General features: G+C 42.2%; 1 protein-coding gene across 15 annotated transcripts in view; it reads right to left on the reverse strand.

The window, feature by feature from the left end:
• Positions 1–13,321, reverse strand: part of ASPRV1 (aspartic peptidase retroviral like 1) — a 111,737-nt gene that overhangs the window by 78,507 nt on the left and 19,909 nt on the right. For 11 of the 15 annotated variants that reach the window (XR_007462240.1, XR_007462241.1, XR_007462242.1 and 8 more), the window contains 2 exons: positions 12,203–12,385; positions 2,903–3,041 (listed from right to left, as the gene is read on the reverse strand). The gene's annotated coding sequence lies outside the window, so the exon portion shown is untranslated. Of the gene's footprint in view, positions 1–713; positions 945–2,902; positions 3,042–8,157; positions 9,292–12,202; positions 12,386–13,321 lie in introns of those variants that run through there. The other 4 variants (XM_049651609.1, XM_049651604.1, XR_007462238.1 and 1 more) reach the window with 3 other exon arrangements.

Consider the following 13,321-nt stretch of genomic DNA (forward strand, 5'->3'; position numbering starts at 1 on the left):
CTAGGAAGTATAGCAGGCCAGAAATGGGAAACATAAAAACTGTTAGAAACTGAATGACACTCCCCCCAAATGTCACCCACATTTCTCTAACACTGCATGGAAATGAAAAATAGAAACCCAGGGGCACCTGCGTGGCTCAGTTGGTTAAGTATCCAACTTCGGCTCAAGTCATGATCTCATAGTTCATGAGCTTGAGCCCTGTGTTGGGCTCCATGCTGACAGCACAGAGTCTGCTTCAGATCCTCTGTCTCCTTCTCTCTCTGCCCCCTCCCCTGCTCATGCTCTCTCAAAATAAACATTTAAATTTTTTTTTTTATTAAAAAATAATAAAAGCCTGGTATCACCTGGAGGAGTGGGGCTGGGAAGCAACCTGCGGAAATGATCAGGCTATAGTCAGAAGCCTCCTGAGAGGAGTTTCTGCTTTAGGGTATGAAGAAGGCAAGAATGGGGAAGGGCTGTGGCCTGCTGTGTTAGAGGAGGAGCCATTCCTTCAGCTCAGCCCCAGCACTACCAAAAGGTGTAACGGTCGTGGTGCAGAGTTGACAACAGCAACATGAGGAGCTTCAGAGTAAGTGCCCAGCCAGCAGAGCAGTGGCCTACAGAGATCTCAAAGTATCTAACCTCTCTGGGCCTGTTTCCTTATTCGAAAAAGAAGATGATAAAAGAGCATGTTTGGTTTCTCAGGGCTGCTGTAACAAACACTACAAACTGGGTGACTTCAAACAAAAGATATTTATTCTCTCATTGTTCTGGAGGCTAGAAGTCCAAAATCAAGGTTTCAGCAGGGTCATGCTCCCTCTGAAGGCTCCAGAGGAGAATCTTTCCTTGTCTCTTCCAGCTTCTGGTGGTTGCCAGTAATCCTTGCCATCCCTTGGTTCGTGGCAGCACAACTCCAATCTCTGCTTCCATCTTCATACGGACATCTTCTCTCTCTGTGTCTCCCTCTTCATATAAGAACACCAGTCACTAGATTAGGGCCCATCCTAATCCAGTATGACTTCATCTTAACTTGATTACATCTACAAGGATCCTACTTCCAAATAAGATCACATTTATAGGTTCTGGGTGGACATGAATTGTTGGGAAGACACTATTCTACCCAGTACAGAACACCCATCTCATAAAAACTTTATATATGTAAAGTGCTTGGAACAGCTGCTGGCACATAACATATGCCCTGTAAGAATTAGCTACCCTTCTTCATCATCTTTAGCAGATGACAGCTGCCATGGGATATGTGAACACTCTGTTATATAAGACCCACTCTCCCTCCATCTTGAGTCAGAGGCAAGAAACTAGATGGAACAAGAGTTCTTTTTTTTTTTTTAATTTTTTAACCTTTATTTATTTTTGAGACAGAGAGAGACAGAGCATGAATGGGGGAGGGTCAGAGAGAGGGAGACACAGAATCTGAAACAGGCTCCGGGCTCTGAGCTGGCAGCACAGAGCCCGATGTGGGGCTCGAACTCACGGAGTGTGAGATCATGACCTGACCTGAAGTCAGACACTTAACTGACTGAGCCACCCAGGCACCCCATGGAACAAGAGTTCCAAAAAGAGCTGCTCTACCTGAGGGCACAGGTAGAAGACAATGGGTTCATTACCATTCAATACCCCCTATAAATACACTACCAATACTCTGGGCTGGAGTGAGGAAACATCCACTACAATTACTTCATTTGTTTTTTGAAAGACACAGAATTTACCATTCCAAATTATCAATAGCCCCTTCAAAGCAGTCCTCAAAGTAGGACCTATTTAGAAGGAGCCTCCAAAGAAGAGCCAGCAGAGAAGCCTACACTAGTGAATGCAGCAGTCTCATCACTTAGAGTCAAGCTGTGAGTTCTGATCCCAAACTGCTTTACACAGCATATTCATCCCACAGCTTAGCAACTGAATGACTACTGAGTCCAAACATGAAATTCATTCTCTGAAATGGAGATTTGCTATCTCTAGGATATCTTACTTTCAAATTAGGGGAAGGAAGATTAAAGATTAAAGGCTGCTGCTCTTTCTTTTTTAATAAACAGGTTTGGGACAGTACACAACTGAAAAGAAATAGAGCCAGATATCTACTGCTATCTTCATATCAAAATAAATTCCAGATGGATCAAATACTTAAAGATTAAGTTTAAACACACACACACACACACACACACACATGCACACGCGCGCACACACACACACCCCAAGTATTCAAAGAGAATGAATAACTATTTTTATAATTTTCAGGTAGGGAAGCATGCCTTTTCTAAATATTGGCCTAGCAGTAGGAAAAACTATAAGAAAAGATTATTTTGACCACCTAAAAATGCAGAATTTCCCAACAACAACAAAAAACTGCATAAACACAGTCAAAAGACAAATGACAAACTGGGGACAATTCTGCACCATATATAATGGTCAACACTTTAGCTCTTATGAATTATTAAGAAAATAATACTGGAAAAATGTGCAAAGGACATGGATCAATGACTCAAAAAATATAAACGTCAAAAATACATTTGAAAAGATATTCAATCTTTAATATACAAAGAAACATTAAAACATACTTAGTGAGGGACGCCTGGGTGGCTCAGTCAGTTAGGCATCTGACTTCACCTCAGGTCATGATTTCGCAGTTCATGGGTTTGAGCTCTGTGCTGACAGCTTGGAGCCTGGAGCCTGCTTCAGATTATGTGTCTCCCTCGCTCTCTGCCCCTTACCCACTCATGCTCTCTCTCCATCTCTCAAAAATGAATAGATGTTAAAAAAAAATTTTTTTTAAATACTTGAATGACATATCTCCATGACTATTTGAAACATTTTAGATTAACTGATTTATTCTTCACGAAATAGGAGCTATTATTATACCTACCTTATCAAAGATGAAACTGAGGGATAGAGAAGTTAAATGACTTACCCAAGGTCACACAGTAAGTGGTTATGTCCGAATTCAGGCCCCAGCAGGCTGGCTCCAGAATCATATACCATATCACATCACATCATATCAGAGTCACATTCTCAACCACCATATTTACAGTGACAAGACCACTTTTCACCTGTCAAATGGGGAAGATGAAAAATATACAACCCAGTATTACTAATAATGTGGAGAAATAGACAATCTCATGTTCTGTTGGAAGAAGTTAACATTTTTAAAAAAATATTTATTTTGAGAGAGACAGACAGAGAGAGAGAGAGAGTGAACACACGTGCACAAGTGTGAGAAGGAGAGGGAGAGAGTGACAGGGAGAGAGAATCCCAAGCAGGCTCTGCACTGTCAGTGTAGAGCCCGAAGTGGGGCTTGACCTCACCAACCAAACTGTGAGATCATGACCTGAGCCTAAATCAAGGGTCAATCACATAACCAACCAAGCCACCCAGGTGCCCCTAGAAGTTAACATTCTTAAGGGCAGTTTGGTTCCATGAACCAACATTTTAAATGTGTATATCCTTGGGGCACCTAGGTGGCTCTGTTAGTTAAGTGCCCAACTTCGGCTCAGGTCATGATCTCATGGTTGGTGGGTTCAAGCCCTGTGTCGAGCTCTGTGGTAACAGCTCAGAGCCTGAAACCTTCTTTGGATTCTGTGTCTCCCTCTCTCTTTGCCCCTATGCTCTCTCTCTCTCTCTCAAAAATAAATAAACATTTTTTAAAAATTTAATAAATGTGTATATCCTTTAAATCAGCCATTCTATTTCTTAGAATTCATCCTAAGAAGGTAAGTAGACAAGTGTACAAAGATTATGTACAGGGTGTTTATCACAGAATGCACATAATGACATAAATGCTGCAAAGAAGGCTCCTGGCTGGCTCAGTCGAGAGCGACGCATGATCTTGAAGTCGTGAGTTGAAGCCCCATGCTTGATGCAGAGATTGCTAAAAAACTGCAAATAAAAAGCCCATCAGGGGTGCCTAAGTGGCTCAGTCAGTTAAATGTCTGACTTTGGCTCAGGTCCTGATCTGGCAGTTTGTGAGTTTGAGCCCCACACTGGGCTCTGTGCTAATAGCTCAGAGACTGAAGCCTGCTTCAGATTCTGTGTTGCCCCCTCTCTGCCCCTCCCCTGTTCACATTCTGTCTCTCTCTCTCTCTCTCAAAAATAAATAAACATTAAAACAATTTTAAAAAGCCCAACAAAGGGGAGCTTGGGTGGCTCAGTCAGCTCAGTGTCTGACTCTTGATATTGGCTCAGATCACCTCACCACTTGTGAGATTGAGCCCGCCATAGATCTCTGCATGACAGCATGGAACCTGTTGGGATTTTCTCTCTCCTCTCTGCCCCTTCCTTGCTCGCACATGCATGTGTGCTCTCTCTCAAAATAAAATAAACTTAAAAAAAAAAAAAAAAAAAAGCCCAACAAGTACACCAAAAGTCCAACAAATTCATTCATTCAACAAATATTTATCAAGTACCAATTGTGTACCAGGAACTGTTTCAAGCAACAGCTACAGAGCAGTGAATAAAAAAAGAAAAAAAAAATCTGTCTTCATGGAGCTTACATTCTAATGGAGGGTGGTGGGCAATAATAAATAAGAAAAGTATGTACCAAATGGTGCTGAATGCTATAGACAAAAATAAAGGAGAGAAGGGAGAAAGGAAAGAAAGGGGGTTTGCTACAATTTTAAGTAAGGGGGTCAGGGAAGGGCCCATTGATAACAAATGAGATAAACATATTCAATACTGAAGAATAAAATGCATTATGGTACATCCATACAACAAAATATAATTTAGCGGGGCACCTGGGTGACTCAGTTGGTTAAGCGTCCAACTTCGCTCAGGCCATCATCTCAAGATTCATGAATTCGTGCCCCATATCAGGCTCTCCGCTGTCAGCACAGAGCCCACTTTGGATCCTCTGTTCCCCCTGCCATGCCTCTCCCACACATGGGCCTGCCTGGCAGGCCGGCCCTCCCTCCCTCCCTCTCTCTCTCTCTCTCTCACAAAAATAAACTTAATTTAAAAAATAGAAATATAATTTAGCCATTTATTCTGTATTTATTTACATGATAAAGTGTCTATAAAAAATTATAAAATGACTCTTACCACACACACACAAAAATAGGTAACTATGTCAGGCGACAACCATATTGTGATAATCATTTGTCAATTATATCTCAATAAAGCTGGAGAAAAAATTAAAGAAAATTACAAAACAGTGTAAGTAAGAAAAACAGTATTAAGGTATGATTCCACTGACATGAAATTACATGTGCATACACACTTATGCTTTAAAAAGGAGAAGAGAAACAACACAGAAAGAACATGATAATACTAAGCAGGGGTCCAGGCTGAGTGCCAGACAAGTGGTACCAGTAGCCTTTATTTATTCTCCCCACTCACTCACTTCCTCCTCACACCTACACTTCGTTCCAGAAAAGATTTAAGGACCACAAATCCACCTACCCCCCACAAGTTATTTAACTCTCCCCTTCCTTCCTCATCCTTTTCCCTCTCCTTTCCAGAAGCCAGGTCAGTGACAGGGGGAAAAGGATAAAAGCTTAAGATCAAGGCAAGTTGATGGAGCCTAAGAAGGATGAAGGGACACCCCCATACATCTGGATGGAATTCCTTATTTCAGCATGTAGGAGGTGATTCAGAGGACTGAGAGATCCTGGGAGGCACACTTCCTTCCTACAGATCTATAAGATCTGAAGCAAAGCTATCTGGGATTCAGATTTCCTATTTCATCTCCTACTAAATCCCAAATGCCTTGCAGGGCAGCCAGGAGTAAACCTGACTCTCACAGCAGGCCAGAGCTCTGCCCCTGGCACACAAGTGCGTACACCTTCCTACGAGCAGAAAATTACAAAGAGTTGAGCCCATTTTGCTCCCTATTTTATCCCTTCCTCCATGTCTGCACCCAATAAGCTATCCTGGCTAAGTTAAACTCATGTTCGACCCCCATACATTCACCACCTCGCATGACCATCCTAGAGATTCGCAGTCTTCCCCACTAAGATTCTCAAGCCTAGGTACCTACCAAGAAAGTTGCCCAAGGTAACATTTTCAGTCTGGGGTAAGATTTTGAGTAATCTGGTGGACAGGGTCCAGATATATATGCTCTCAGATATGTGGAAATCAATTACACTTCTTGCCTAAGCATAAAGCCACCAACAAGGAATCAGCAAGTTCCCAAAGGTGGAATCCATGTTGCTATCTCCTATTTAGCCTGAGGGTAGGAGGCACAGGAGTAGAGTTAAGGGACCTGGGGAAAGACTTAACAGTTTCAAAATATTTCTCACATACTCTGTCACCTGTTGGAAACCTACAGTGTGCAAAAGGCCCTGTGTTAAATGCTTTCATATACTATCACCAAAAATGACAAATCACTGTAATCAAACATTCCTACCATATGCTACTAAATTTAGGAAGCCAATGATACATACAGGTCCAAGAGGCCCTGCTGACAGTTGAATACCCAGGCTTGAAATTAGGAAGAGGTCAGAAATCTGAGATTCTCCTCAGGCCTGCAACACAGAAGCCTCATTACACACCATGGGGCCACAGCCTTTCATGCACCATCTAGCTTCTGCTCTTTCCTGGGCTTTCAACAGGGAACATCCCTCCCACACATGCATGCACACACGCACACACATGCATGCACGCACACACACACACACAAACACACACTTCCATTACCTAATTAAAAACAACATCTCTTTCACTTCAGTGTCTCTAGGTCTCTTTGGTTTCTTTTAGAGCAAGCAAGGTGGATTGAGTGAGGGCTCTACAGATACATAGGGGTTTGAATCTCAGTTCTAACCGCTTCCAAGTTAATCCACCTCTCACAGCTTTTGGTAAACCAAGGGCAATACCATCTATCTCTTACACAGATAAAATCACCACACAGGGCAAAAAGTCCATTTGAGAGGACCAAAGTGCTAACTCTATTGAACTAGCACTGCCTGGGAAAGTCAAAGACTTGCTCAGAGAAGTGGGAAAGGACAAGAAAAAGTCTGACCAGCTGATGAGAGTAAGGGTGCTTCTGGCAGAGGCAACAACACATACAAAGGATGAGAGTTTGTGCAGAGCCACAAAGAACCCACATGGGTACTGACAAGAAGGTAAGGAGTAATTTAGTCATCAAATACTTCCTGAATGCCTCTAGGCACTGAAAATACAACCTCTAGCAAGAAGGTCCCTACCTTAATGAAATTTATAATCTGGTAGGCAAGAAAGACAAACTATTAAAAAAGCAGTAAGGGGTCTAATGAAAGCAAATGAGGTACTAAGAGAGTAACATGGAGTTACTTTGTATTGAGTGGCTGTACATTTTGTATAAAGGGGGAGGGAAGAGGGGAACCGAAGGGGCAGAGAGAATCGCAAGCAGGTTCCACACTGTCAGCGCAGAACCCCTTTCAGGGCTGAGAGCGTGACCTGAGATGAAACCAAGAGTCAGACACTTAACCAACTGAGCCACCTAGGTACCCCTATTTATTTTTTATATTTTTAAAATGTTTATTTTTATTTATTTTGAGAGAGAGAGAGAGAAAGCAAGCAGGGGAGAGACACAGAGAGAGAGAGAAAGAGACAGAATCCCAAGCAGGCTCCACACTGTTAGCACAGAGCCTGATGTGGAGCATGAACCCACGAACTGCAAGATCATGACCTGAGCTGAAATCAAAAGTCAGATGCCACTGAACCACCCAGGCACCCTTATTTTTTATAAGTAATCTCTACACCCATTGTGGGGCTCAAACTCATGACCCCGAGATCAAGAATCACATGCTCTTCCAACTCAGCCAGCCAGGTGCCCCCCGGAATTTGCATTTTTTTTAAGTAGGCTTCACACCCAGAGCTGAGATCAAGACCTGAGCTGAGATTAAGAGTCAGACGCTTAACTGAATGAGCCACCCAGGTGCCCCAGAAATTTGCATTTTATTTATTTTTAATGGTTATTTATTTTTGAGAGACAGAGACAGAGTGCAAGAAGGGGAGGGGCAGAGAGAGAGAGGGAGACACACAATCTGAAGCAGACTCCAGGCTCTGAGCTGTCAGCACAGAGCCTGACATGGGGCTCGAACCCATGAGCCATGAGATCATGACCTGAGCCAAAGTCGGATGCCCAACCAAGCCACCCAGGCACCCTGGAATTTGCATTTTAAGTAAGTATACAGCAACCTCCTCCTTTGCCTGCATGGGTAATTCTGATGCATTAAAGCTTCAAAATCATACCTCTACGAACAGGGCTCATGGAGGAAGGCCCACACTTGAAGCTGACTGGCAATGTCAAAATTAGAGGACTATGTAGAACCAAGAATCAAGCTAGGCATGGAGTAATCTAGAAAGAAAAGTCAGAATGGATTATGAAATTTGAAGGTACCAAAGCAGAAAACAGAAGGCAGGTCATCAGAGCATGGGGCTTAAACAACAGAGGAGTCAAAGATGGGGAGCATTCCTATGGGAATCACTAAGAGTGGCCATGATCTCTGGCCCTCTTAGGTTGGTTTTCCCAGCAGAGCCCTGGGAGGGGAATACAGATACCTTGCCTCACACAGGCAAGGTGACTGGGCCTTAGACTGCCCAGGATGTGCACATAATCACTCCATCCAACCTTCAAAAGAGAATATATCCCTCTTTAGTAAGTACTGCTCCTATCCCCGTGATTCTCCCCAGGTACCCACCGTGATGCCAGCTACTGGTCAGTCTGTAGAAGACTTCCAGGCCACACAGAAAAGCATATAGAATGCCTCTAAGGGCTAATGACTGGCACCAATCACCAAGATTCTCTATTTGGCATATATTAGAGCACACTAACACTGCCATACATTCAAAGACCATTCCAGGTCAGAAACTTTGAAGCCCACTGCCTATACAGCTTCAAATCTCTCATCTATGCACACCCACCCAGTCTTCCACTACTACTATGCCTCACCAACAGAATCTACACTCCCATGTCCTTCCCCACAATTCAGACAGAAATTTCACAGATTCAGGCTAGGCAGAGTCCTGAATTCCTGAGACTGCTGAAGCCAGTTCCTATGCATGGTTTGGTAGGAGATACAGCCTGAAAGAGTGATCATTCTATGTAAAGGGAATATCCTCAGCCTACCTAAAGGGAGCACCAAGATTGCTACAGGCTTCTGTACAGGAAACTTTTTTTGAAAATTAGCTAGTTAAACTTAGTGTATTTAAAAGGAGGGAGGAGCTCCTGGGTGGCTCAGTCAGTTAAGCATCTGACTCGATTTCGGCTCAGGTCATGTTTTCACAGTTCGTAAGTTTCAGCCCTGCATCAGGCTCCATACTGACAGTGTGGAGCCTGCTTGGGATTCTCTCTCTCCCCCTCTCTCTCTGCCCCTCCCCCGCTCATACTTGTCTTCTCTCGCTCTCTCTCAAAATAAATAAACTTAAAAAAATAAAAAAATAAAAAAATAAAAGGAGGGGAAGTCAGCTCTTCGGAGCAGAAACTGAAGTGTGGAGAAAGGTACATGGTTGGATTTCTGAGGATTTCACATTCAGGTAATTAACTTCTAAAATACAAACTAATGTGAAATCTAGCTCAAACCTTTATATGTCAACTACCTGATTCTTCTTTTAATCCAAAAGCTGGTTCCACACTAAAGAGATGAGAATGCCAAAAGATGATTTACGTAATCCCCAAGATTATTTATGGCCTTAATCTTGAATTGCTTGCCCTGTCCTTTCTTACACTCCACCCACCATCCTGATTCTCTAAGTTTCTGACTTAATGATTCAGCTTCCTGTTTCATCTTTGCCTCACCTTATCCCTAAGGCCTTTTGTTTCTTTCCTTGCTGAGGATTGCATTCCACTCTCAGTTATTCTGCCCTCAGCCACTCAAGAGTAAATAATCTGCCTACCCAGATCCCCAACTTTTATCCTCAGCACTCATGCTCCCTTCCACGGGCAAGTTCTCTGCCAGACCTACCCTGATTTTGTGAATATATCTGAGAGAGAGACAAGTGTATTAGATGATTCATCTCAAGCATGTTAGATGGCTCATTCAAGAAAATACTGGAATCACCGAAGATGGAATAAGGAGAATGACAATGAGCTAGGGCCAAATGACTAGACCTTACTCTGACATTCTAAGGCACACTTCTTAGTCCTCAAGTACTACTCTGGGTACTCCTACCCAGCACCTCATCTCAAGAGATGCTTCCAGCCCAAAGCAGTAGCACTAAGAATACATAGTAAGCAAGACCTAGGCCTTTGCCCAACAAAACTTACCATCTAGTAAGGGAGACGAATAATTACAGTATGTATAATTAAAGGTAATGCACATAGAGCTGGAAGACTAAGGACAGTCATGGGGCACCAGGGTGGCTCAGTTAAGTGTACAAATCTTGATTTCAACTTAGGTCATGATTTCATGGTTCATGGGATCAAGCCCTGCATCAGGCTCTGCACTGACACACAGTAGAGCCTGCTTGAGATTCTCTATCCCTCTCTTTCAAAATAAACAAACAATAAAAAAAAAAAAAAAAGACAGTCAGGTGAAGTTACACCTAAGCTGAAACTTGAAGGATGAATAGGAGATACCCAGGCAGTGGCAGAGCACTTGAGGAAAAGTGATCCTTTTTTCTTTTTTAAAGCTTATTTACTCTGAGAAGAAGCAACTGTGAGCAGGTGAGGGGCAGAGAGAGAATCAGAAGCAAGCTCTGAGCACTGTCAGCGTGGAGCCCAACATGAGCTTGATTTCACGAGCCAAGAGATCATGACCTGAGCTGAAATCAAAACTGTCACTTAACCTGAGCCACTTGGGCACCCTGAGGAAAAGTGTTCTAAGTAAAGGGAACATAATATAAAAAATTCTTGCAGCAAGAAAACACATCTGAAGAGATGGGGGGGTAGGGAAGCCAAAGTAGAAGGTGTCCTGAAGCAAATGATGCTGGGGAGACCAAAAAGGGACTCCTGAGACATGCGAAGTTGTTTTGTAATTCACTTAACAAATATTCACTGAGTGCCTACAACGTGCCAGGCATTGTTCTAGGCATTAGGAAGAGAATAGCGAATAAAACAAACAATACCCTCATTCTCAGAAAATTCTTTTTTTTAATATAAATTTATTGTCAAGTTAGCTAACATACAGTGTATACAGTGTATTCTTGTCTTCAGGAGTAGATTCCCATGATCCATCACTTACATACAACACGCAGTTCTTATCCCAACAAGTGTCCTCCTCAATGCCCATCACCCATTTTCCCTGTTCCACCAACCCCACACCCCCATCAACCCTCAGTTTGTTCTCTGTATTGAAGAGTCTCTTATAAAATGCCTTCCTCTCTGTTTGTAACTGTTTTTTTCTTCCCTTCCCCCATGGTCTTCTGTTAAATTTCTCAAATTCCACATATGAGTGAAAACATGTATCTGTCTTTCTCAGAGAATTTAATTCTAATTGAAGGAGACTAGGGATGCCTGGCTGGCTCAGTTGGTAGAACATGCAACTCTTGATCTCAGGGTCATGAGCTCAAGTCCCACACTGGGTGTGGAGCCTACTTTAAAAAACAAATTAAAAAAAATTAATTGAAGGAGATTATAAACAAATACATGAATAAGACAGAAAAATAACATATTAATAAGTGTTATGCAAAGATTAAAAAAGGTGATGTGATAGAAAGCATAGGAATGGCTACTTTGGAATAATTAGGTGGTCAGGGGAAGGCCTCTCTGAGAAGATGACATTTAGAAACAGGTATATCGAAACAACAAACAAACAAAAAAACAAACCACCATGCAAAGACCAAGGAAAAAGCATTCCAGATGGGGGTGACAGTACATGTAAAAGCCCAATAGCAAAATCACCGAAGTTTTTTTAAGCAGGAAAGTTAGACCATGATCATTTGTATATATTACAAAGATCACTCTGGCTACAATGTGCAGAATGGAACAGAGGTAGGGAAGGATAAAATCAAGACTGGAGGTAGATATGAGAATGGATTATGTACACTAAGATGAGAAGACCCCAACAACAACGGTGACGATGATGATGACAACAATCAATATTCACATAGCACTTACTGGGTGCCAATCTATTGTTCTAAGCATTTTATGTGTGTTAATTTATTTAGTACTCACAAATACTCTATTTTATAAATCAGAAAACTAAGGGACAAAGTACCCGCAATGAAGAAGGAAAGAAAGCAACTGGATCCAAGAAATAATGGGGAGGAAAAGTCCTAGTGATAGGCTGGTTGCTGGCTGTAGGAGGGGAAGGGAATGACTACCAGGCTTTGGGCCTATCAAGAGTGTGCTACTTACATGTGATGAGGACAATGGATGAGGAGCAAGTGGGGAAGAGCAGGAGGCTGCATTTTGCCGAGTATGCAAAACATCCTTGTGATGTTGTCTACATGAGCAGTTGGATACTGTGGTCCACAGAAAGATCTGGACATCATCCATGTGTAGATGGTTAAGTGGAGCTGTCAGAGAAGTTGAGATCACCTAGGAAGAGTATGAGGAAAAGGAAAAAAGAAGCCCTAGGAAAGAATGCTAACATTTAAAACACAACAAGAGGGTGCCTGGGTGGCACAGTCGGTTAAGCGTCCGACTTCAGCCAGGTCACGATCTCGCGGTCCGTGAGTTCGAGCCCCGCGTCAGGCTCTGGGCTGATGGCTCGGAGCCTGGAGCCTGTTTCCGATTCTGTGTCTCCCTCTCTCTCTGCCCCTCCCCCGTTCATGCTCTGTCTCTCTCTGTCCCAAAAATAAATAAAAACGTTGAAAAGAAGAAAAAAAAAAATTTAAAACACAACAAGAATCACTTATAGCATCAAAATGGAAATACCTTAATGTCTCTCACTAGGAAAGTAGCTATACACAGTGTATCTATTATACAAAAAAAAACTACACAGTAGCCAAAATAAAGGAGAAGTTATCTTTATGTATCAACATGAAATATTATCAAGGTACATTACTGAATCAAAGAAATACTGAAATAATACATAAAATGTGACCCCATTTGTATAAATAAACACAAAAATAACTCTTTTTCTGGGTTCATACACATGTATGTAAACACAAAGAAAAAAGTCTGGAAGCTACATTTCAAACACTAACAGGTTACCACCTTTGAGGAATACAAAAATAAGTGAAATGAGTATGGGAGGAGAACAAGAGAATTCAAAATGTCTACCGATTTTCATTTTTTTAGATTATATTACTATATTCCCTATAAAATTAAAGATCAATTTTTCAAAAATAATGGGGACCTCGGGGTGCCTGTCTGGCTCAGTCAGGTGACTGAGAAGAGAAGGTGACTCTTTTTTTGTTTTGTTTTAAAGAGAGAAAGGGTGGCACAAAAACAGACACATAGACCAATGGAATAGAATAGAAACCCCAGAACTAGACCCACAAACGTATGGCCAACTCATCTTTGACAAAG

The sequence above is a fragment of the Panthera uncia genome, assembly GCF_023721935.1.
Source record: "Panthera uncia isolate 11264 chromosome A3 unlocalized genomic scaffold, Puncia_PCG_1.0 HiC_scaffold_11, whole genome shotgun sequence".
Lineage (NCBI taxonomy): Eukaryota > Metazoa > Chordata > Mammalia > Carnivora > Felidae > Panthera > Panthera uncia.